Source organism: Schistocerca piceifrons, chromosome 1, assembly GCF_021461385.2.
Source record: "Schistocerca piceifrons isolate TAMUIC-IGC-003096 chromosome 1, iqSchPice1.1, whole genome shotgun sequence".
NCBI lineage: Eukaryota > Metazoa > Arthropoda > Insecta > Orthoptera > Acrididae > Schistocerca > Schistocerca piceifrons.
The window spans coordinates 1,206,519,656-1,206,546,560 of NC_060138.1; positions in this window are offsets into that span (position 1 = coordinate 1,206,519,656).

Consider the following 26,905-nt stretch of genomic DNA (forward strand, 5'->3'; position numbering starts at 1 on the left):
TTAACCTCCCCACAAAATTCAATCACATTTAATGTAATCTTAAAACAGAAAAATTCCTAAACCTCTCAACAGTAAAAAATATAGTTATGACGTTCACATTCAGTGTAACGTCCCAACAAAATAATTTCCGTAACCTGGTAATAATACAATGTAACTAACCTCTCAATTAAATTGTCGCTCACTTATAACTTTTCAATAATTCACTGTGAATTTAACCTGGTAAATTTTGGACGTCAGCAGTGCTGCGTCATGGCCCTGAAAGATCATTCTGAATAAAAAAAGAGAAAAATTCTTACCTCAATGAAGTCGCCGGATAACGCATATATATCTGCTCTTACAATAAATTTTTCTGGCACAGCCCTGTGCAATGCTGGCCGATATATTTGTCATTTATGAAAGGGAAAAAACTGATTTTTCTTTTGCAACAATCGGGATTATCATGGATTGGAGAAATTAGTAAATTCTTTAAATTGAAATGAATGCTTGTTAAAAGTTACTTTTTATGAGAAAGATTATTATTACGAGATTTTTAAAACATTTACATGGGACTTGAGATAACATTACTATATATGCGCGAGGCTGTTTTTTTACCTTATACAATAATACTCAGGCTCCGGCATCGCTGCACCGCGACCGGGCCACCCAACACGATACACCAGAGCAGACCAGAGCAGACTGCAGACTAGCAACAACTTACTGCTACAGCTACACAGTTCGTACTGCAGTCAATACTGGTCTCTGGTCAGAGATTCTCTTATACCTTGCATATCGCAGGCAGCGCATGAGCAATACATCGAAATTACATCTGCTCGGACCTCTTACATGGTATCATTGGAACGGCTCAAACCTGCACATATGTTACCGACTGAAGAGGACACAGAGGTCAGGCACCAAGCGCCACCTTCCACACCACAGGACCAGGACGACAACACCTCACCACCACAAGACGAAGCGGCACCGTCACTACCAGCAACAGAAGGTGAAGAAGTTCAACCAATGCCTGCAGTACACACAAGAGCTGGGCGTCGGCTGAAATATAAATACTCCTACATTCCCGGAGCTCCGCTCTATCGGAGGGGGGCTGTGTGGGAGTCGCCAGCACAACATCCGTAGACACACAGTGAAGGAGAGCATTATTCTGTGGCGGTGCGCACAAGGGACAGATTGTTTGTTCTTTGATTATATTTAATAGTTCTGTTGTTATTGATTCAATGTTAATATGAGCTTTCCATTGCAATAAAAAAATAAATTATTATAGCCTAACTACTTCGTGAGTCTTTCTGATGATTGTAATAAGTAGTACGTGGCTAAAGATTACACATCACAGTACTTGATGTTTGATTTCACGAATATGTGTTACATCCTAGCACTTAGTTGTTTTTCTTGGAATTTTGGAGAACGTATGCGTCTCTGTGAGGATTTTCAGTTTATGATATGTACCGCAATGATTTTTATATTGACTTCAAGAATATTACGTGAACTGAGGATTATTTACTCTGTGGAATTGATACAGTTTCTTTGGATTTCTAAGTCTTACGTAGGGGAGAGTTTTATTTAATAGCAAAAAAATATACAGTTAAATCAATAACTTATTGCGTATTTACAGAGATTTTGTGCATCAGGTCCCTATTGATGGTCATTTCACCTGAGCCAGAAATACGTTATTACTTAAACGCTCAGGAATGGGAGGTTGTGACAATCAACAGTCAGTGCAATGTTTCCAGCTACAACCCGACTAAATGAATCTCCACAGTAGAAAGAAAAACGACGCCAACGGTCCTCTCGAACCCCAAACAATCGTGATTTACGGACTGACCAATTAAATGATGTGTTCATTTCTGAAATGTTGTAGTTGTGATTTATAATCACTTATTCATCCAACAATTTCTTCACTGTGAGTTTTGCTGTCTCCGAGATCTTTCCCATTCTCTTCCAGCACCTCATTTTGAATGCGTCAAGACGCCTCCTGTTGCATACATAAGCAGCCCACATTTCCGAGCCATTCTCGTCTACGTATGACGGAGACGAAATCATGTACGCTGAGTTTCGCATGCCAGATATTTTCAGAACACATGGCGATTACTGTTTTAGGTACGTCATTCTAGGATCATCGTGGTCGTGAGGTGAGATACCAAGAACTGGAGTGTCAGTAGCAGCGTAATAGCAAGCGTTCACCGGTTCCCCTCTCTGCCGTTTGCGGTTACCGCCTAACCACAAATCAACTCGGCGAGGAATGTCTCGGGGCGAGAACGGGCTGCGACTTGACTCGGCAATCGGGAGAGGTGGATCCGTCCTGGGTTGGTACGTTCCTGCTTCGTAAGGAAACCACGGGGATCGTCTCCGCCGTTGTGTACCGTATTGCGTAGTTATGGCAACGTTTTTCTCCTTCCTCATTCACCTCTCCTTTCTTTTACCTCAGAACTTTCCGGTCAACGACACATATTACACAAAGACAGATGCGAATGAACTGCAACCTCACAGCACACAAGCGCCCAATCCAACTAACCACACTGCCGGACAAAAAACGTTAAGCACCCTGAAGGACAAGAGGAAACGAGATGCAATTTCACGGATTGAGGGGATACATTATGTTATTTCCGTGATTACAACCGAATGAAGTTTACAAATAACTTGGCAGTCTGAGCTCATTTATCAGTATAATACTCCACCCTCTCTGTTCTGGTATCATGTACTGATCCGATTGGGAGTGTGTCATAAAGCCCTTGTAACCTCCCCTGAGCCCACAAATTCAGTAACTGGTTAGTGAAGTTCTGGATACTGCCATTGTGACGGAGTTGACGTCCGAGCAGGTCCCACACAAGTTTTTTCTCGGACAGACATGGGGTCTTACCGGCTACTGGAATACCTTAACATCACGCAGACAGTGTGCTAGCTCCCCCTTCCTAATCGGCCTACTGGACTGCGATATAATTGACCGTAATGGCTTTGCCTACAGAAATTTTACACTGACCAAGGCTATCGTTATCGGAGGAAAATAGTACCGGTTAGTACGACGAAGAACCTATTCTAAACCTAATCTATTCTCAACCTAATCTAAATACTGATAGTATGTTTGAAATGGCGGAATTTAGTGCAATCGCTAATAAACCACACATGGGGAAAAAGAGTACCACATGATATTTAATACAAAAAGTACTGCTTTGGTAAACAAGAATAATTAAATGATCGCCTGCCCACTAGGGGAATGAATATCCAGAACCTTAAGAAAGGTAATGACAAAGAAAATTAAGAAAACACTAACTGGCGTGGAAACAGAAGGGTGACACACTTTTCGACAACACTTCACGAGAAAATAAATGAATCAGAAAGCACTGAGTTTGCAGTTACTTAATCTGAAATACTAACTATTGAAAGAAAAGTTAAATGATTTGCCAGGTAAGCAAATGACTGACTGTAAATGAAACTTTGTTGTGTAAAAAAATGACTTTCAGTAATCTCGACGTAAAATGTAAATGAAACTTTGTTGTTTAGAAAAAAAATCACTTTCAGTAACCTCAACCTCGACGTAACTTAACACAAAATTTGGAAAAAGGCAAGCAATTTGCTTTTAATTACTGAAAGATTGAATAGAATTAGTGTAAGCAAACAAACAATGATTTTACTTTTTTCTTAAGAACAATAAAACACATGCCAAGCCAGATGTCACTCACTAAGCTAAATACACAATAAATGAAACTGCGCACTCTTATTTAACAGTCTTACGATGTTGTAGCTGTGCATACGACAAAGAATGTAGCTGACGACAATGGTGAGGGGCCGTTGCTGCTCCTGCTGTTCGATGGGAACCCCGAGTCGTGTCCGGAGCCACGGATAATTATGGAACAGGCAATAGTTGGAACTGAAGCTTTCTCCACCTGTCCACTCCCACTGTGCTCCCAATACTCGAAGGTGCGCCTACACTGGCGACTGCGGGAGCGCCCTGCAAACACGTCCACACTCTTACAAGACTCAGGCTGCTCTGCCTCCTCTCTGCACGCAGTGCGTCAGAAGACCCTCCATACAGGAGGATAAACAGTGGCACACCTAGTGCCATTTCGTCGTTGGAAATGGAAATTTGTGATAAGATCTTATGGGACCACACTGCTGAGGTCATCGGGCCCTAAGCTAAACCACTACTTAATCTAACTTACACTAACTTACGCTAAGAACAACATACACACACCCGTTCCCGAGGGAGGACTCGAACCTGTTCAGAGATGTCACTAAACCCGTCCATAGATGTAAACAACCATGCATGAGCAGCGCCTACTAGACGGAGGGGATCCGACAGCCGATCAGTTCCAGTCTTTCCTACAGGAAGGAGGTACACGGCTCGTGTTGTCTGTAGTTCAACCATGCCTAGACGGTCAATATCACGATTCGATCACGTTCGCATTGTTACTTTGTACCAGGGTGGGCTCTCAACAAGGGAAGTGTCCAGGCGTCTCCGAGTGAACCAAAGCGATGTTGTTCGGACATGGAGAAGATACAGAGAGACAAGAAATGTCGATGTCATGCCACGCACTGGCCGCCCAAGGGCTACTACTGCAGTGGATGACCGCCACCTACTATTATGGCTCGGAGGAACCCTGAAAGCAACTCACCATGTTGGATAATGCTTTTCGTCGTGTTACGACTCAAACTGTGCGCAATAGGCTGCACGATGGGCAACTTCACTCCCGACGTCCACGAGGAGGTCCATCGTTCCAACCACGACACCATGCAGCGCGGTACAGACCGGCCCAACAACGTGCCGAATGGACCGCTCAGGGTTGGCATCACGTTCTCTTCACCGATGAGTGTCGCATATGCCTTCAACAAGACAATCGTCGGAGATGTGTTTGGAGGCAACCCGGTCAGGCTGAATGCCTTAGACATACTGTCCAGCGAGTGCAGCAAGGTGGAGGTTCCCTGCTTTTTTGGGGTGGCATTATGTGGGGCCGACGTACACCGCTGGTGGTCATGGAATGCGTCGCAACGGCTGCACAATACGTGAATGCCATCCTCCAACCGATAGCGCAACCATATCGGCAGCATATTGATGAGGCATTCGTCTTCATGGACGACAATTCTCGCCCCCATTTTTCACGTCAAGTTAATGACTTCCTTCAGGATAGCGACATCGCTCGACTAGACTGGCCAGCATGTTCTCCATACATGAACCCTGTCCAACATGCCCTGAGATATATTGAAAAGGGCTATTTATGGACGACGAGATCCATCCACCACTCTGAGGCATCTACGCCGAATCTCCGTTGAGGAGTGGGACAATGTGGACCAACAATGCCTTGATGTACTTGTGGATAGTATGCCACGACGAATAAAGGCATGCATCAATGCAAGAGGACGTGCTAGGTACCGGTGTGTACAGCAATCTGGACCATTACCTGTGAAGGACTCGCTTTATGGTGGTACAGCACGCAATGTGTGGTTTTCATGAGCAATAAAAAGGGCAGAATTTTCTGTACAGGTTCCGGAAATCTCGGAACCGAAGTAATGCAAAACGTTTTTTTGATGTCTGTAATTACAGTCACTTATATACATTCAGAAATAAGTACACCATTACATCCCTTACATATTAAAATACAGTTTCTGTAATAAAGCTTAGAGATTCAGAATCGGAAGCACAGTGCGAGTTATAAACGGATATTAAACGGCGTAAATTTTTAAATGGTACAGAAGGTATTTTATCGGCATTTTTGGTGTAACAAGTTCACAGGGATACTCGCCACGTGTGGACGAGTAGTGCCCTGTTGGAAAAAATCTCCACTACTGTCGTATGATAGCTCACAGATGAGGAGCTAGGTTATCTGTGACGTACCATTGCACCGCCAGAGTTCCCTCAATAACTACCACACGTGACATGGAGTCATGCTCTATGGTCCCCCACACTGTAACACTAGGAGTAACATCGCAGTGCGTCTACAAAACATTACAAGAATGGGATATTATTCCACGTCGTCATTCTACTCGTCGACGATGGTCATCCAGAGTACTATAAAGCCGCGATCCGTCACTGATCAGAAATCGACGCCATTTATTCGCAGTCCATGCTTTCCTGTCTTGGTACTAATCCTAATGCAGGTATTTTAACGGCAACCTACGCATGAGACGGTAATTCCCTGGTCGGGCTGTTGCTAATCTGCGACAATCACTGAAGAGTGCCAAAGACATTCTCTTTACAATTATCAGTACTACCGTCAGATGTAATTTCATTATCAGTTTGTTGGCAATCGGTTCGACGATACATTTCGTAATCGTCAGACGGCCGAAATATTGTCGAACCCTTTGCCAATAAATTGATAATGAAATTACAGCTGACGGTAGTCTTGAAAATTATAATATTCCTAGCGGCTGTGGTCCTCTCTTCCTATTTAACAAGGATAGATATGCCGGAATCAAATGTTCTTGGTCTGGGAAGGTTGACGCAGATGTGAAATAGGTTAAGGTATGCTTAGTGACTGTCAGTTTAATAAGTCACGGCTGCAAAATACTAACGCGATTTCTTTACAGAAGAATGGAAAAATTAGTAGAAGCCGACCTCGGGGAAGATCAATTTGGATTCCGTAGAAATATCGGAACACGTGAGGCAATACTGACCCTACGACTTATCTTAGAAGCTAGATTGAGGAAAGGCAAACCTAGCATTTGTAGACTTAGAGAAAGCTTTTGACAATGTTGACTGGAATACTCTGTTTCAAATTCTGAAGGTGGCAGGAGTAAAATACAGGGAGCGAAAAGCTATTTACAATTTGTACAGAAACCAGATTGCAGCTATAAGAGTCGAGGAACATGAAAGGGAAGCAGTCGTTGGGAAGGGAGTGAGACAGGGTTGTAGCCTCTCCCCGATGTTATTCAATCTGTATATTGAGCAAGCAGTGAAGGAAACAAAAGAAAAATTCGGAGTAGGTATTAAAATCCATGGAGAAAAAATAAAAAACTTTGAGGTTCGCCGATGACACTGTAATTCTGTCAGAGACAGCAAAGGACTTGGAAGAGCAGTTGAACGGAATGGACAGTGTTTTGAAAGGAGGGTAATGGAATGTAGTCGAATTAAGTCGGGTGATGCTGAGGGAATTAGATTAGGAAATGAATCACTTAAAGTAGTAAAGGAGTTTTGCTATTTGGGGAGCAAAATAACTGATGATGGTCGAAGTAGAGAGGATATAAAATGTAGACTAGCAATGGCAAGAAAAGCATTTCTGAAGAAGAGAAATTTGTTAACATCGAGTATAGATTTAAGTGTCAGGAAGTCGTTCCTGAAAGTATTTGTATGGTGTGTAGCCATGTACGGAAGTGAAACATGGACGATAAGTATTTTGGACAAGAAGAGAATATAATCTTTCGAAATGTGGTGCTACAGAAGAATGCTTAAGATTAGATGGGTAGATCACATAACTAATGAGGAAGTGTTGAAGAGGATTGGGGAGAAGAGGAGTTTGTGGCACAACTTGACTAGAAGAAGGGATCGGTTGGTAGGACATGTTCTGAGGCATCAAGGGATCACCAGTTTAGTATTGGAGGGCAGTATGGAGGGTAAAAATCGTAGGGGGAGACCAAGAGAGGAATACACTAAGCAGATTCAGAAGGATGTAGGTTGCAGTAGATACTGGGAGATGAAGAGGCTTGCACAGGATAGAGTAGCACGGAGAGCTGCATCAAACCAGTCTCAGGACTGAAGACCACAACAACAACAACATGCTTAGTGAACAACACGGCGGACGCCATTAGTAGTTAGAAGCAGTCGACCGGATCCTTGGCGACGACTGTACTCTCCTTATGATCCCATGCAGTCCAGCGTCGGGCCGCTGTCGCATCTGGATGTGGATACTCCGACATTCGGCCAGGCAGCCTGGTGGAGAACCACATTGACACCCTTTTCAAAGTCTTTCATGTGCTGATGACCCTGTTATCACACGAGTTCGCAGTATCCATTTGAACCATTTTTTTAGATCAGTTACTGCTGCTACAATGGCAGGTTATCAAGATTTAGGCGAGTTTGAACGTGGCGTTATAGTCGGCGCACGAGCGATGGAACATAACATCGAGGTAGCGATAAGTGGGGCTTTTCCCGTATGATCATTTCACGAATGTACCGTTAATATCAGGAAACCAGTAAAGCATCAAATCTTCGACATCCCTGCGGCCGGAAAAAAGATCCTGCAAAAACAGGACCAACGACGACTGAAGAGCATCGTTCAACGTGAAAGAAGTGCAACCCTTCCGCAAATTGCTGCAGATTTTAATGCTGGGCCATCAACAAGTGTCAGCACGCGAACCATTCAACGAAACATCATCAGCACGGACTTTCGTAGCCAATGCCAATACATGTTGCGTGGTAGGACGAGTCTCGTTTCAAATTGTATCCAGCGCATGGACGCGTTCGGGTATGGAGACAACCTCATCAATCCGTGGACCCTGCATGTCAGCAGGCGGCTGTTCAAGCTGGTGGAGGCTCTGTCATGGTGTGGGGTGTGTGCAGTTCGAGTGATATGGGACCCCTGATACGTCTAGATATGAGTGACAGGTGACACGTACGTGAACATCCTGTCTGATCACTTGCAACCACTCATGTCCATTGTGCATTCCGAAGGACTTGGCCAATTCCAGCAGAACAATGCGACACCCCACACGTCCAGAATTGCTACAGGGTGGCTCCAGGAACACTCTTCTATGTTTAAACACTTCCGCTGGCCACCAAACTCCCCAGACATGAACATTATTGAGCATGCCTGGGATGCCTTGCAACGTGCTGTTCAGAAGAGATTTCCACCCTCTCGTACTCTTACGGCTTTATGGTCATCCCTGGAGGATTCATGGTGTCAATTCCCCCCGACACTACTTCAGAGACTGTTCGAGTCCATGCCACGTCGTGTTGCGGACCTTCTGCGAGCTACCGATATTTGGCAGGTGTACCAGTTTCTTTGGCACTAAAGTGTATTCTACTCACAAACGTGAATAGTCGTTTTTTTGCCATTTCCCCCCTACGGTTTTATAAATTTTGACGGACTGTTATCTATCCCGTCTGCCTTTGATTTTAAATCATAAGGTCTTTAAAATTATGATTTTAATACTGGATCCGCTATCTCTTCTGTATCGGCTCCTGCCTCTTCTTCTATGATGTCATCACAAAAATCTTCTCCCTGGTAGAGACCTTCGGTGTACTCTTTCCACGTATCAGCTCTCCTCTGCATTTTCCAGTGAAATTCCCGTTGCACTCTTATGTTACCACCCTTACATTAAATTTCACAAGTTGTTTTGTCTTTTCTATATGCTCATTCCGTTCTCTCGATAATCGTTTACTATTCTGGTTCTTCACATCTTTCATGCAGCCATTTTGCATTAGCTTCCATGCACTTCCTACGTCTGTCGTTCCTAAGTGACTTGTTTCTCTGTATTCCTGGATTTCCCTCAACAGTTTTGTACTTCCTTCTTCCCTCAATCAATTGAAGTATTTCTTCTATTACCCATTGTTTCTTCGCAGTTACCTTCTTTGTACCTACGTTTTTCTTTCTGTGATTGCTCTATTTAGAGTTCTTGTTCAGCTGAACTGCCTAAAGAGCTATTCCTTATCGCATTATCTACAGCCTCAGACAACTTCAAGCATATCTCTTCATTCCACAGTTTTCCAGTCCCTTGTGGACTTATTTTCCTGACTCATCTCTTAAACTTCAGCCTTCTCTTCATCACTACTAAATTGTGATCCATGTGTGTATCTGCTCCTTGGTACGCCTTACAATCTAGTATCTGATTTCGGAGTATCCGCCTGACTGTGATGTAATGCAAGAGAAATCTTCCTGTATCTCCCGGCCTTTTCGAAGTATCCCTCCTCTTCCTGTGATCCTTGAACAGAGTATTCACTATTACTATGGCAGACATCAATTAGTCCTTCTCCTCCTTCATTCCTAGCACCAAGCCCACATACTCCCGTAAGCCTTTCTTCTGCTCCTTCCGCTTCAACCTCATTCCAGTCCTCTATGACCATTATATTTCCATCTACCTTTTCGTTCTTAACTACCCTTCACTTTCCTCATATAGTTTCTCTTCATCACCAGCTTCGACTATAATTGTCGGTGTTGGTTTGCTGTCGATTGTGATAAGAACAACTCTATCACTGATCTCTCCACAGTAACACACTCTCTGCCCTACCTTCCTATTCATAACGAATCCTACTCCCGTTATACCATTTTATGCTGCCGCTGATATTACCCTGTACTCATCTGACCAGCAATCCTTGTCTTCTTTGCATTTGACATCACTGGCCCACACTATATCTAGATTGAGTTTTTGCATTTCAGGTTTTCTAGCTTCCCTACTACGTTCAAACTTCTGACATTCAACACCCCGTCTCGAAGTACTATTCCGGAGCCTTTTGCCAATGGTGAGATCATCATGATACATTTTCTACTACAGATCGCATTTCCTGTGGATATTCATTATGTGTTTTTAATGAAGTGATTTCCATTGCCTTCTACATCCTCAAGCCGTTGATCATTGCTGATTCTTCTGGCATTAGGGCCAGTTTCCCACCCCCAGGACAAGAGAGTGTCACGGACCTCTGCCCACTCCTCCACCCTCTTTGATAAGCGCTGAAGCGTATTCTTTATTTCTAATCCAGAAGTCCAGTACCAGTTTTCACAGCTGTATTTTTTAAAATGTTTTAGTGGCACTTAAATAACGATTTACTTTAGAATAAAACTTTCAACCACTGTTTCACCCCTTTATTGGTTGAATATCCAAAACACGATTTTTTTTATTTCTGGTCGAGACTAAATACCAATTTTCGTAGTTCTAGCTTTAAAATTGCCTTAAGAGAAACTTATTTTCAAAAGACTTTTCATCCGTTACGACATTGCCTTAGGGGTGGAATTTCGAACAATACCTACTGTATAAGATCCGGTACTCTCTCCAAACTTCAAGTTTCTGTCCTTAGTGACTTGGTCTGGGCGATGTCGAGTGAGTGTATCAGTCAGACGTTATTTCACGCCCTCAGGCATTGCATTTCCAAAACCACTGAAATGCGTATTTTTTTATTTCCATCTGAGAAAGTAAGATAACAGTTCTCATACATGTAGCTTTTAATCTCCTTTAGTAGTGCTTTAGTAATGGTTTATTTTCAAAAATAACTCTCACCGATTATTTCACCCAGGCAGGGGTTAGATTCCCGAAACTGCTGAAACATGTATAAATTTCTGACCGAGAAACCAAATATCAATTATCGCAGGTCTAGCTTCAAAATTGTCCACATAGCGACAAATTTTCGAAAAAACCTTTCATCCCCTTTTCACCCCTTTACGGATGGAACTGGGAAAAATCCCTACTTGAATGATACCGACAGCATAAGATGAAGACCCTCTCCAAAGTTCAAGGTTCTATCCTCTGCTGCTTGGACTGGACAATGATGAGTCAGTCAGTATTAGTGCGGTAAAGAGGGAGGGAGGGGGAGGCGGGGTTCTGGGACACCTTTGATATCAGATTAATACGCTAATTAATGAAACTAATACCAAATTAGCATGCTAATTAATTAAATTGATAATGTAATCCCTTAACCTACTACTATGCTAATTAATTTATGACCCCTGGGGATGATCCGTCGTTCTGAGAAACCCCTAACCCTTCCCCTTCGCCTCACCCTTCCCACTGAAAAATCTCTTCTCACAGGAAATTAAAAACTCCGAGGGAAATCAAATTTTGGTAGTAAATTAGAATTATCGCTGTAAATTCATATGATGAAACTTAAACGTAAATTAAAACTGTGTGTGAGATCTAGACTCGAACTCAGGAGCTTTACCATTCGTGGGCAAGTGCTCTACCAACTGGGCTACCCAAGCACGACTCACGCCCCGTCGTCACAGCTTTACTTCTGCCAGTATCTCGTCTCCTACCTTCGAAACTTTACAGAAGCTCTCCTCCGAACCTTGCAGAACTAGCACTCCTGAAAGAAAGGATATTGCGGAGACATGGCTTAGCCAAAGCTTGGGGGGTGTTTCCAGAATGAGATTTTCACCCTGTAGCGGTGTGTGCGCTGATATGAAACTTCTGGCAGATTAAAAACGTGTGCCAGACCGAGGACGGGTCGTGAGTCGTGCTTGGGTAGTTCATTCGATAGATCACTTGCCCGCGAATGACAGAGGTCCCTAGTTTGAATCTCCATCCACCACACAGTTTTAATCTGGCAGGAAGTTTCACATCAGCGCACACACCGCTAGAGAGTGAAAATTTCGTTCTGGAAAAATCCCCCCGGCTGTGGCTGAGCCATATCTCCATAATATCCTTTCTTCCATAAGTACTAGTCTTGCAAGATTCGCAGGAGAGCTTCTGTGAACTGTGGAAGGTAGGAGACGAGATACCGACGGATGTAAAGCTGCGAATACGGGGCGTGAGTCGTGCTTGGGTATCTCAGTTGGTAGAGCACTTGCCCGCGAAAGTCAAAGGTCCCGAGTTCCTTGTCTCGGTCCGGCACACAGTTTCAATCTGCTAGGAAGTTTCACATCAGCGCACACTCCGCTGCAGAGTGAAAATCTCATTCTGGAAACATCCCCCAGGCTGTGGCTAAGCCATGTCTCCGCAATATCCTTTCTTTCAGGAGTGCTATTTCTGCAAGGTTCGCAGGAGAGCTTCTGTAAAGTTTGGAAGGTAGGAGACGAGGTACTGGCACAAGTAAAGCTGTGAGGACGGGGCGTGAGTCGTGCTTGTGTGGCTCAGTTGTTAGAGTACTTGCCCACGAATGGCAAATATCGCGAGCTCGAATTTCTGTCCGGCAGACAGTTTTAATCTGCGACGAAGCTTCATGTCAGGGCACCCTCCGATGCAGAGTGAAAATTTCATTCTGAACTCATAAGCTAATTACATTGCATTACAGATGTCCTAATAATAACAATAAGACTAATAATAATTAGTAATAATAATAATTAGTAATAATATGCTTCTTAGTTATAAAAATTCAATTTGCATATCTGTTTTGTGGAAGGATGTGGGGTGCTGTCTTTGTTTCATCATCTTTGGAAATCCTGGCACAGTCTAAATATGATACAGAAATCCAATATGGCACAAGGAGAATACTGGCGCAGTCTAACTTCTCTCCTCCGACTGGTAGGAAGTTCAAAAACTGGTGGGTAAATTCAAATTTGTTTCCTCATGCTGTGAAGCATGGGAATTGGGAAGGGCTAACTGCTATTGATGAGCATTAGAGAGTAGCTCTAGCCAGTCTCGTCAATGACTGCTGCATGTAGAGAGGATTTTTCCCTGTTAGTCCAGCACTAGAGAGTTGCTCCAGCCTGTCTAACCAACAGCCTTGTGTGGACAGAATGGGTAAGAATAATAAGACGGGAAACTATCACTGAGGTGCAGGGGCGTAGCCTCTTTCCGATCTACAAGAGAATAGCTGCTGGGAGTGATATAAGGATGTGTAATAATATTAGGACGGCGACCTACTGTCCCAGTGCTACTGTTTCCTTTTTTTCTTAATGTTTTTTCATCCCCTTCACCCTATATCTGCGATTGTGGGCTGTCAGCAGTACAGTTCTTCGCTCTTTAGCCAGGTGAATTTAAAAAAATTGACGGTGAGAAATACAAACAAAATTTGGTGTTGTTTTTTAATTTAAATTAAAAATCAAAGAAGGATAGTTAAAAACAAAAGGGATGTATACATTTTAAAAACACGTCGCGGGAAGGTGAAATTCTTTGGATAAAATGACTGAGACAGTGCACTTTCGCTTAAAATCTGATGGACATGCACTAAGGTGAGAGGTACTGCTGGAGGAGAGTATATATTCCATATGGTTGAGTGATGTGGGTGGGATGAGGGGTCTGTTAGATAGGAAAGCTATGGAGAAATGAAGTGGATAGTGGGAAATACAATCAGTGGGAAAGAAAGAGCGTGTGGAGTAGGGTGTCTTGTAGATAGGGCAGAAATTGCAAGAGTAAACTGATACCTTCTCTGGATGAGGTGACCTTTAGAGATAGAAGACAACGGTTCTGGTGTGGTAAGCAGCTGAGGACAGTAGCTGAATATTTGTTGGTTTACTTGGTTTACTCAGGCGTACACAGATACACAGAAAATTCATACTTTTTCTTAAAACAGTAAAAGCGAAACTTCTTGAAATATTAATTTCAAGCAATTTTTTTGAACGTAAAATCTTTCAGAATCTTAACAAATAATTACTGAAATTCTAAATTACCCACTATTCTCATTCTCTTTAATATTACAACCAACAATCTTTAAAAAACATTACAACGATACAAGGTATACAGAGTGATCAAAGAAGTTCTAGACTGCCCAGGTTTCCTTTTTCTTCAAACATTAAAACAAATAACCTCAAGAATTCAAAATCATCCACGGTATTATTTCTAAACCAAATAAGCTTAAGTTCAGACACTCTTTCATGTTAATGCACAGTGACTGGCCATACGGATGCGGAAAAGTGAATGACTTAACGCCAGTTCAGCCAATCTGTTTGTGGGAACATCAATGTTACGTAGTTACAGAAGAACCAATAACAAAATTTAATTACAATTCACTGGAGCATAACAAGCGCCAGTGCCTCTGGACACAAATCAAACTTTCATCAGTATCAGATACATCAGTACATTGCCCACTTTACTACAGTCCCAGGCTAAGAACAAACTCTGTAAACGACAAATTATCACCGCCAGTCTGTCAGTCATAACAAGTTTTACGTTCACCCTGCCTCTTGAATGTGAGGAAATTTGAAACAATACAATTTAACCTTGATGAGGTCAATTCACAACTTAGTGATCACAGAAATTAATTAACTCCCTTATATGCAAATTTCGGTCTGTGGAACCTGAGAACATGTATCCACAATCATGAAGTGCCATGAAGCTGACGTCTCTACTCTTGAATGTTGTCCGCACAGATACCATGGTTTACACATCCTGGAAGATTTACAAGAGAAATGTATCCGATTAGTCACACATACATGGAAATTTACAGAATACTGCCATGGCACAATTTTGTGACACTACAGTCAATGATAAGATCAACTTATTTTTCGGCGCAACATACAATTTGATGTGTCCCAGAGGAAATAGGAAAAATATTTCCAAGGCTTGCTAACCGAAAACAGTTTCGTTTATAGGGTAAGCCTGCAGGCGATCGGAGTCTAACACAGACGGACGAATTACTGTTCCAGCCAAGGCGAACCACCCAGTTCAAACCCCAAACTGAATACCGACGCTCACCAATATCAGTAGGAGTGCGAGACATTAGTTCCGATGTGATGCGCTCCCCGACATCCGCCGACTACACAGCAGCCTCCGGGCAGCTGGCCCATCTCTCGGACGCTGCGCTTCCAGTCCACAACTGCCTCTCGCTACACAGCTTACACCACCCTCTGTCGTCCTGTCCCCCAGTCACCACAGGCTCACCTGGCGCGCGCTTAAAACTGCTGTCTCTGACCACAGAACAATTTTTCGTTGGGTGAAAGCACGTTGCGCCAGAAATCGATACGGTCGCATGTAAGCATCGCAGAAGTACGAACCGAAAATCATACGACCGTATCAGAAGCGTATTGGGATGGATGGAGAGGGAAAGGAGAGAGGAGTCCTGACATGGAGTAGGATAGGTGGGGAATAGTTAAAGTTGATAAGAGGGACACGTATCGTGGCGGATCTCATTGTCTGGGAGATGAAATTGGTTGAAGTTACATTGGAACAGGATATGGAGTGTGTGTAGGTGTAGAGATGGAGGGATGTGTTTGTGAGGGCACGGTTGCATACCAGGGTTGGTGATCAGAGGGGAGACAACTAATTTTCAGGCACCACAGGAGGTGTGTAGGTATTTGATGGGTGGGTGGGGGTGGGAATTTGATGATAGAGGGTTCAGGTGGGGAAAAGTAAACGGATGTGGAAAGCGAGACGGGGTGCCATGATATTCGAGGATTTGGAGGGCATTATAGAACTTTGATGGTTCAAAGATCCATGCAAGATTTGCACAGCAGAGGAGGGGTCAGACCAGGGATTTGTAGGTGTGGAGATTAGTGGAGGGGCGCAAGCCCCAAGTTCGACCTGTTACTAGTCTAACGTGGGCTTTCGATTGGAAGGTTAGTAGGTGAGGTTTCCACATTAATTGTCAGTCAAAGGATAGCCGAAGATATTTTAGTGTCTTAGTTAGCTAGACATTATGGTTGTAACTGGTATAGGAGAAGACATTGAGGCGGAAGATGTGTGTGGTTTATCCTATAATTATTGCCTGGGTTTTGGAGGGATTGATCTTGAGGAGCCATTAGTGACACCAGGTGGTAAAATGATTAGGGTGCTTTTCGAGGGATAGTTGGGATTTCTGGAATGAAGGGTAGAGGGCGAGGAAAGCAGTGTCTTCAGCATACTGAAGGAAGTGGGCTGATGGAGATGGTTTGGGAATATCAAAAATGTTCAAATGTGTGTGAAACCTTATGGGACTTAACTGCTAAGGTCATCAGTCCCTAAGCTTACACACTACTTAACCTAAATTATCCTAAGGACAAACACACACACCCAAGCCGGCGGGAGGACTCGAATCTCCGCCGGTACAAGCCACGCAGTCCATGACTGCAGCGCCTAAGACCGCTCGGCTAATCCCGCGTGCTTGGGAATATCGATAGTGTAGAGGAGATAGAGGAGAGGAGAGAGGACAGAGCCTTGGGTCATTCCTGCTGTAGGATGAAAGGTACAGAAATTACTATTGTTAACAGTAAGAAAAAATGGGCGATTAGATACAAAGGATGCAATAAGGCAGATGTAGTTAACTGGAAGTGCATATCCCTGGAGTCTGAAAAAGAGACTGGAATGCCCTACATGGTTGTAGGATTTTTCTGAGTCGAGGCAGATAAAAATAGCGGATTTATGGGTGTTCAGTTGGTGGGATAGGAGGTGAGTGAGGTGCAGGAGCAGGTCGTCAGAGGAGAAATTTGGATGGGAGCCACAATGATTAACAGAAAGAAGGTGGTGTTGGTTCAAGTGCTGATGGGCCCTTTGGAGAAGATAAATTCGGAGACCTTCCAGATGGTGCGGTAGGAGGAGATATCAGTAGGAAGTTCGTGAATTTGAGGAAAAATAGGATTCTGGATCTTTTCTGTTACTGATAATTGAAACCTCTGAACATAGAGGTGTAAAAGGTTGCAAGAGTGATGAGAAAGGAAGGGGGACATTCCTTTAGGTGTTGATAAGTAATGCAGTTTTGACTAGGGAAAGTGTTGGACTTTTTGTGAATACCTTTTTATGCAGCTTACTATAATTTGTTCATTTAATTCTGTGTGTGTTAAGTTGTCCCAATAGCAGAAGTTGAGAGCTAGGGGCTGGGCAGCGCTGTTTGTACGTTCATGGATGGTAGGGAAAAGAGTTATCAAAATGTGGGTCATCAGGGATGGAGAACAGCCAAACAGATAGGATGCAAAGTAGTCAGCTTTTCTCAGGTTGTAATGAATGAAGAAGCAGGTAGTAAGGTGCAGCATTATTGCCAGTGCTTCGATGGAATGCTTTCCAGTACTTGGGAGAGTTCATGGGGAGTGTATTGTTGAGTTTGGTGCATGTCTGGCGCGAGTCCTGGCACTTTTTTTTTTGCATTTAGTAAATTCCTGATATGTCTGTATTTTTTGTTGGCTTGTGAGTGTATCCTGGTCATGAGTCTAAAAGAAGGAGTGGTACATGTAATTTTCTTGGAGGAGTAGTAGGGCTTGTGGGGGTGGAGGGTATTTGATCTCAGTAGGAATGTGAGTCGATATAGCACATGGAAAAGTCTGCTGCAGAAAGGAAACGGCACGAAAGATATCGTCAGGTAGCTGGAATGACATGAGGTGGCATCCAATTTGGGTTGCTATGAATTTCTGCCAGGCATTCCAGTTGGCACGGGATAACTCTTGGGTGGAGGTGGCGATGGGGTGCATGCAGATGAGGTTGCGTGGAGGAGATGGTGAGGAGTACAGGTAGGTGATCACTTCCAATTGGATTGAGGACTTCAGCAATAAGGCGTCCAAAGAGTGTGGGAGATGCTAGGATGATATCTTAGGTGGCGTCGCTTTTAGGGTTGGTATTTTGGGGGATGGGAACAATGTCACCCTGCAGGGAATCAGTAAACCGATGCCATCATGACTGAAGTTCTGCGGGGATCCACTAGACTGGTCAGTCTTTTCGTCTTGAGATGCCATGTTCAAGTAAGATAATGAGCACTCATATGATGTATTTCCCATGTTTCTGTTGTCTAGGATACAACTGGCGATGCTTAAGTCGGTATAGGTGTGTTTCATTACCCAATGCTGAAGGTAAAGGACTGTTTTATATAGAGGCAAGGATTAATGGCTGCACTGGAACTCATCCCTGTGACTAACACAAAAACCTTTTTACTACTTGCTTTCGGCAGAATGCTAACATTAAACGCACATCTCCATAGCATCTAACACAAAGCGCAAAATCGACTAAAATTGTAATACTAAAACTACACTACTGGCCATTAAAATTGCTACACCACGAAGATGACGTGCTACAGACGCGAAATTTAACCGACAGGAAGAAGATGCTGTGATATGCAAATTATTAGCTTTTCAGAGCATTCACACAAGGTTGACGACGGTGGCGACACCTACAACGTGCTGACATAAGGAAAATTCCAACCGATTTCTCATACACAAACAGTAGTTGACCGGCGTTGTCGGGTGAAACGTTGTTGTGATACCTCGTGTAAGGAAGAGAAAAGCGTACCATCACGTTTCCGACTTTGATAAAGGTCGGATTGTAGCCTATGAGATTGCGGTTTATCGTATCGCGACATTGCTGCTCGCGTTGGTCGAAATCCAATGACTGTTGGCAGAATATGGAATCGGTGGGTTCTAGAGGGTAATACGGAACGCCGTTCTGGATCCAACTCTTATCACTAGCAGTCGAGATGACAGGCATCTTATCGGCATGGCTGTAACGGATTGTGTAGCCGCATCTCGAGCCTTGAGTCAACAGATGAGGACGTTTGCAAGAAAACAACCATCTGTACGAACAGTTCGACGACGACGTTTTCGGCAGCATGGAATATCAGCTAGAAGTGAACAATTGCCAGGAGTGACATGGATAATAATACATGAAAACAGGTGACAATAAATAAGGATTTAGTAAAACACACACAGATGGATAATATTAATGATTTTTAAAAATCGACGCTGCATTACAGACAGGAGCGCCTGCGATGGTGTACTCAACGACGAACCTGGGTGCACGAATGGCAAAAAGTCATTTTTCAGATGAATCTAGGTTCTGTTTACAGCATCATGATGGTCGTATCCGTGTTTCGCGACATCGCGATGAACGCACATCGGAAGCGTGTATTCGTCATCGCCATACTGGCGTATCACCCGGCGTGATGGTATGGCACGCCACTGCTTACACTTCTGGGTCACCTCTTCTTCGCATTGACGGCACTTTGAACAGTGGACGTTACATATCAGATGTGTTACGACCCGTGGCTCTAACCTTCATTCGATCCCTGCGAAACCCTACATTTCAGCAGGATAATGCACGACCGCATGTTGCAGCTACGGGCCTTTCTGGATAAGGAAAATGTTCGACTGCTGCCCTGGCCAGCACATTCTCCAGATCTCTCACCAACTGAAAACGTCTGGTCAGTGGTGGCCGAGCAACTGGCTCGTCACAATACGCCAGTCACTACTCTTGATGAACTGTGGTATCGTGTTGAAGCTGCATGGGCAGCTGTACCTGTACACGCCATCCAAGCTCTGACTCAATGCCCAGGCGTATCAAGGCCGTTATTACGGCCAGAGGTGGTTGTTCTGGGTATTGATTTCTCAGAATCTATGCACCCAAATTGGGTGAAAATGTAATCACATGTCAGTTCTAGTATAATATATTTGTCCAATGAATACCCGTTTATCAGCTGCATTTCTTCTTGGTGTAGCAGTTTTAATGGCCAGTGGTGTACTAACAGACTACGCCTAGGGTCCACATGCTTGTACCATTATTTTCACCTACAAATCGCTCCGTAGCTCCATCCTAAGCTATGTTAATGTTGCCTGGGTCTCTGCGTCGCCCTAATTCTGTAAGACCCTTGAAAGCCTGAAAAGACCTGTACTCCGCCTCGCCTTATGCGGCAGCCTATCTTCCCCAACTCTCATCCTGTACCAGCTCTCCACTTCCCACACCCTTTTGTCTTCCTAGAGCACTTCGGATCCGATACATTAATCCCAAAACATAGTCCCAGCATCCAGTTTTCGAGCCACTAATCACTAATCCATGTACCCTTCAACGCCACTACATCAAGATTCAATCTTCCATGCGCCTCCACGCCTTATCGATCCCCTCTCGCCAGAATTTCAACCAACTTTCAACAGCAACGATGATATCTGCCCTGAAATATACCCCTCTTTCGAACCCTAATCGCTCCACCTCACACCGTCCTCCAATTTTCTCCATTCCTCTTCATCCACCTATCTGACTTCTAGTCACCACCTGCGCCTCTACAGGGCCCCATAGCCACTCTCATAATCACGCCCTTATCATGACAATTTTTTCATGTGTCACCTAGCATCACCATTACGCCATGGCATCGTTCACGTTCATCAGACACTATTTTAACTGTAATATAAAATCGTCAAACGATTTTTAAAAATCATTCATATTATCCATCTGTGTGTGTTTTACTAAATCCTTATTTATTGTCACCTGTTTTCATGTAAAAATCGCCAGCATCGCCCACCTATGCCTTTTTTAAAGAATCATCTGTTTTGTCATCTTTTACATACTTAAACCATCTTGATATATTATTTTGTAACCTTCGGTTGAAGAGCGGAATTATCTGCTGCCTGCCTGCCCCTGTTGTGGGGAACTGAAATAACAACAAAGAAAAAAATAGCAACATCGGAACTGTGGGTTGCTGTACTAATATTATTATCCATGCTTATGTCACTCCTGGCAATTGTTCACTTCTAGATCGGCAGGAAGCTGCTCTCTGCACTACAGTGTTAATTTGCTGTCCTGTTATTATTACCAAATCTTCCCATATAGGGCAATTGGCTACACTGGCTGGTGCAAGTCTCTAGTGCTAGACTAATAGCGAAAATATCCTCTCTACGCCCCACAGTTATTGACGAGACTGTCTAGAACTACCCTCTAGCGCTCTATTAATGCCAGCTACACCCCACCCCCCCCCCCCCCCCCCCCCCAACTCCCTTGCTTCAAAGCCAGAGGAACAAAATATGAATTTTCCCGCGAATTTTTGGATTTCCTGTCAATTATTGAATTCCCAGGTAATAGGTGGTTCAGAGCGGAGAGCTGTGGGTTTCGCAGAGGGGTGGGGAGAGGATGGTGGGTAATTTCTTAGGACAGTCTGTACCCAGGTAGTCACACATCAGTTACCATAACAATAGATTAAGGGATTAATTAATGAATATCAATTTGATACCAATTTAACTGATTAACGTATCAATTTGATATCAAGTGTGTCCCAGCGCCCCTCTGAACCAACTACCATCATGACACTACGTTTAATATCTTTATAGAGAAGATTCTGAGGGGTAATGATCCTAAAACATTCCACTAGGATAGGCCAGAAGTTAGTTTTGCATCTGAATGTTTCTCTCTGTTAAGAATGACACACTGTGTTCTCTTTGCTATGAACACTACTGTGCAGTCACACTGCTGGTTTCACATTCCGTATTTTGTTCATAAGTTGGCAGTGCGGAATAGTATCAGACGCCCTCTGTAAGTCAAGAAACACGGCATCAACCTAGGAGCCGTTATGAGCTGCTTTCTGGGTCTCATGGGCGAACAGAGGGAGCAGGGTTTCAGACGATCGTGGATTTCGGAACCATGGTGATTCCTGCACAGGAGATTTTCGTTACGCGATGTGAGCTAACTAGCATTGCGCTCTCATTTAAATATATGGCCGAAAGAGTCAGCCTACAGGAATTGTGAAACAAACCCTGCCGTCCAGGACCGCATGCCACAAAGGGTGCAGATTAACCACGAGATGGTGAAATTCACAGGCATCTATTGTCTATTGAGGACTAAGCGCTGCAGTGTGCGAGTGAGACAGACGAGAAACTACGTGATAGGGATACCCGGTAGAAGCCGCTTGTGGCCAAGGAGACGTAGCAATGTTAAATATGGCGGACATAAGATCGGCCATAAAGGGAAACTTTTATGAAAACTATTTAATTCTGCAGTAATGCAGGGAATCAAGGCACAGTAATTTTAATCTGCCATCCCTGATAAATTTTCATGGCTATCCCAATAAAACTTAAGTATTGGTCATATCTATCACAGTTTAGGATTTACTGTTAAAGTGAAATTAATAAGTTTTGTAACAAAGACGCGAATGCTAAAATCTGAACGCTTTGGTCGAACTTAACGATCGACATTTCATATACATGCGCATCATTAAAATGACAAACGTGGTAAATATCAACTCTGTAACTTTATTTGTTTAAAAGATATAGTAAATTTAAATTATCAGTATTTTCAGTTAAGCATCAGATCATCATTGACTGCGCACAAAATACATTGAACGATGACAGCATGACAGCTTATTGAATCATTATGTAATAGAATATTTGTTGTAAAGTTTAGTGCACAATAGATAGTTTTGTTCTTTATTTATTTATCAGAAAGCACATTGGTGCAAGGCTACTGGCCGTGGCATTCAAAGTTACGAAGGAAATTGTATTGGTTTCATGTAAGAGAATTACCGTTTATTACGTAATGGATATTATTGTTACTCTATGTAGAAGGTGAAAGTGGTCAAGCTTTGATCATTAAAATATGTTAAAATGTAAAATAATGTAGAATAAGCTGTAGCCAATCAAATGGACGGCTTCAGGGAAGGGAGCCGGCCGCTGTGGCCGAGCAGTTCTAGGCGCTTCAATCCGGAACCGCGCTCCTGCTGCGGTCGCAGGTTCGAATCCTGCCTCGGACATGGATGTGTGTGATGTCCTTAGGTTAGGTAGGTTTAAGTAGTCCTAAGTTCTAGGGGACTGATGACCTCAGATGTTAGGTCCCATAGTGCTCAGAGCCATTTGAACCCATTGAACCAGGGAAGGGAACTGCCCTAGTCAGTTGAGCGACGATGCCCGGCGCGCGGGAAACGCGGCAGGGGACGGGCAGAGGGACAGTGCTGGAGCAGACGCGACAGCGGACAGTTCGGCTGGAGACACAAAAGGGAACAGTTCAGTTGCAGATGCGAAAGCGGACGATCGCTCTTTAGGCAGCTAGGAAGTGAAACGACTTAGAAAATTTCACGTTGTGTGGTATCGCGGGACGTAGTCCTTGAGCGGTGAGCAGCCTAGCGCCTGGTGTGAACTCTAACGTTTCGGGTAGATAACTTGTATTTCGCGATGAGACTGTGAATGATTGAACTGTGTCAAATGGATATGTGCTCGAGTGTAACAGTAGCTCTAAATTCGACCACTTTCGCTATTAGTTTGCTTCCTGAGTAAACATTATTCTAACCAAATCGCAACTGTGTGGCCTGCTTCATTTATGGGTAGTTAATTTAGTTCCACATATTATTATTACTGTTATTATATGTTATATTAACTCTGTATATCGAAAACTTGCCATCAGCCCAACAATTTAACCAAAGGGTCACAAGTTTCTAATTTATGGCGTGTAATGCGACACGTGCAGTTCAACCCCTGGACGAGTTTGGGCCAAGACATTTCGGTGAAGGGGAACCGCATGTGAGCCCAAACCTGTTCGGAAACTCTACAACAGACCGACGTCAGAGATTTACAGGCCTATAGTTGTGTGCGTCTGTTCGACGAAAGTTCTTGAAAACGGGTATGGCCTGCCCTTTTTTTCAATTACTACGAAAGATTCGCTCCTTCAACGATCTACTGTTTCACGAGTTCTAGATAGAGACTCCTCGAAAAATAGCACAAGGTTCGGTCCTCACGGTGATAATGATTGTACAGCCTCATTATCTAATGAGTGTTGGGCAAGCATAGGTAGAGGCTTACACTGATTTCCTGGCAAGAGGGATCCATTTTGCAGGAAATAACAGTACGTTTGATGTGGAAGCGAGGAAGAATTTTCCAAAAGCGTACGTCAACTGTATGGAAGTGAGACCTGGACCAGCCGGAGAAAAAGAAATTGAAAGTATTTAAAATGCGGTTCTAACGAATAATGGTAAAGATTAAGTGGACGTATCAAGAACGAACTGAAGAATTATTAAAGCTAGCAGGTGAGGAAAGAAGTCTTTGGAAGATCCTTACAAGAAGGAGGAAGACAGTTTGGTCGCATGCGTGGTCCGCCATCTGGGAATAGTTGACTTGCCGTTGGGGAAGCAGTACAGGGAAGAAAAACAGCGGGAGGGACAAAGACGATAATATGAAAAATCATATAATTGATAACGTTGGACGAATATTAACGAAGAGTTGGAACGGTTAAGGCAAGACAGAAAAAGGTTTAGGATACCGTCAACAACCAGTCAAAACACGCATTAAAAATGTGGTGAATCAACACACGCAACAATATAAAGAATCAACGCGTAGTCACAAGCAGAAAGGCGTGAAAAATTTCACCAGTGCGACCGTCGCTGTTTTCCGCGTGTCCGTGGATGGAAGCCGCTTTAAAAACTTACAATCAAAATGAAAAAGAAGATTGGCGGCTACATGACACAGAAATTTCTGTTCGCTGCTTACTCTCTTCTCTCTCTGCAAAATTCCCCTTTTCAATCTATATTTGTGTCAATCACGATTTCCATAAGCTGCACTGTGCTAATTCTTTACAGATTAAATTTATAATTGTGGCTATGTATGCAATGGGATAACATAGCGCTTGGCACGATGAAAGCACTGCGTTAAAAAATCGGTTTCAATAATACAATGAGTCGAAAAAGGTTCTCCCGCAGTACATATAACCGACTACTGCGTAATAATGTGAATAATTAAGCAAAATATAACAAACTCTTTAATAAACGCGTTGAAACTGAGAACGTGTTTAAATAACTCGAATCACGCTGCTATTGACAATGCAGAATACTTTGTATATTATTTCTACATTCATTTCAATTTATTCGTTCCAGTGCATCACAAGTTATTCAAATAGAGGAAAGGTGCCTAAGATGAGACACACTTTTGTAAACCCATTTGAAAGACCTAAAAGTAAGTGCAATTGTATTTTTTATGATGATAATAATATCTTGCATTATTTAATTTTATCATACAATTATCGTATTTGCAAAAATAAACCATCTTTCAGAGTACTTATTAAATCTTCACAAAGAAGGCATTTCGTAGAAATGAGACCAAGGTTTCCTAATATGAGACAGTAATAATATTTGGCTTTAATTATTTTATTACAGAATAATGACATATGAATACACAATTTTTACATGTTCATTCATTTATGTCATCCTTCACTCACTTCTCACTACTTAGGTTTATATTTGCGACACCCGGGGCAAACAAAATTGTCTTCTGTGACACCGCAATCTTCATGAGCCCAGCGATAACATTTGGTGCACTGTGCCCCTTTCTCGCCGTGTTTGTCTCCAGAAAAGCGCCCAGTACAGAACAGACACTCTGCGTCATCGCCATCACTGGTGTCTGAATCCGCACTGTCATCAAGATGGACATCGGATGCCGAGTCACTAGACGATTTGAAGATTTTCCACTCTTCTCCCCAAATAACTTTCTGGCTGCTTTCTTAGCTTCAGTCTCTGATTTCTTCTATTTAGATTCTTGCAATTGCTTCACATAAGGAGTTGAAGATAGTAACGCAGCAGAGCACGAACGCGATGTTTGACCTATTTGACTATCTCCAGGTGGTTTTGCGGTGTGTGGGGGGAGTCTGATGTCTGCCGGGCTGACAGCTTGACCCCCATCACCATCAGTAGTTTCGTTTTCGTTTTTGGCATCTCTTCCTTGAAGAGCGTCAGCATGGCGATGAACTGAAAATTCATGTTTCCTTAAGATATTTCTGTTGCATGGGATGAGACCTGTTTTTCTGAAGACATTCGCAGATGCTTCCATTGTTGCTGTTCGGCTGTAAGCTGGCCAAATAACCTGGCTGTAAATAATGGGGTGATAACACGACCTGGGTTACTTGCCAACCACGTTTCTATCTCTTGGGCATAGTAGGTTTTCAAAGTCCCCATATATCCGACGTCAAGTGGCTGCATTTTATGCGTTGAGTGAGGTGGCAAACATACAATATGAACATTGTTTTCACGTGCTTTATCTAACACAACGAGATTCTTTGTGTGGGCATAATGCCCATCAAGAATCAAAATGACAGGGTCATTTGAAGATGGCTTTACATGATCAAACCACTGAGTAAAAATGTGAGTTTGTATCCAGCCACTTGGATGACAAGCTGATATTGATCTTGCAGATGCACCGTCCATCAATTCCTGCTTGATATTCTTCCTTGTAAAGACGATTAGTGGTGGAACATAAGTGCCAGCTGCGTTCATACGCGTTACAACTGTGATGAGATTTCCCCTTTCTGCTGAAGTCGAGGCAGCTACTTGTCTCTTCCCTTTCATAGCAATAACCTTGCTGTGTTTGTGCTGTACAGACGTCACCCCAGTTTCGTCAAAATTGAAGACTCGATGCGGGTTATGATTGATTTTAGATAGCACAGATTCGTAAATATCCAAAAATCTCCCGACATTTTCTGGAGTGAAAGCTTTCACTCTCGCTGCTGAAAGACCCTGAGGAGTTCTCATTGATAAAATGAGATGTCTCTTAAGGAAAGCTCGGAGCCATTTCTTTCCTGCTGAAGCGTTTTCTGAATTGAAGGGATTCTTCAACCTATTTCTTACAGCTAACTGGAAGGCCATGCTTCGTATGTCCTTAAATTTAAGAGCATAAAATCGCTCTTCCTTTGCAAGGCAGTATTTCACTAGTTCATCTTCCAGTTGAGATGAGAGAACAGGCCTTCTGCCAAAATTAACACCAACCAG